This window comes from Fukomys damarensis, unplaced genomic scaffold, assembly GCF_012274545.1.
Source record: "Fukomys damarensis isolate Sample0158 unplaced genomic scaffold, DMR_v1.0_HiC HiC_scaffold_37, whole genome shotgun sequence".
Taxonomy (NCBI): Eukaryota; Metazoa; Chordata; class Mammalia; order Rodentia; family Bathyergidae; genus Fukomys; species Fukomys damarensis.
The window spans coordinates 6001154-6001600 of NW_022900949.1; positions in this window are offsets into that span (position 1 = coordinate 6001154).

The following is a 447-nucleotide window of genomic DNA, read 5'->3' on the forward strand; positions in this document are numbered from 1 at the left end:
AGGATGGGATTGTTGGGGCAGGTTAGGGGTAGGTAGAAATAGGACATGGCAGGACCTTTCAGGGCTGTGACTCCTGTGGAGAAGGGCTTATTAACTAGAAGCGTGGGGGGGGGTGCTGATCTGCTCAGTAAGCTTGAGGCGCTGGGCTTGATCTCCAGTAAGAAAAAAAAGGAGAAAAAGACATTCAGGGTGTGGTGGCACAGGCCTTAACTCTAGCACTCAGGAGGCTGAGACAGGAGGATCTCCTGGATTCGAGGCTAGCCTGGGCTACACAGTGAGCCAAGGATAGCTCCCAGACTACGGGCAACTCCTGGGGCAGGGGCACACGCTGGGGTCCAGACTCCGGGCTCAAGCGCGCAACAACCACCCCCCCAGCTGTGCAGCCTGTGACTTGGGTCTGGGGTCCCACCGTGTTCCCCGGGACGCCCGCGGCCAGTGCCCGGGGCT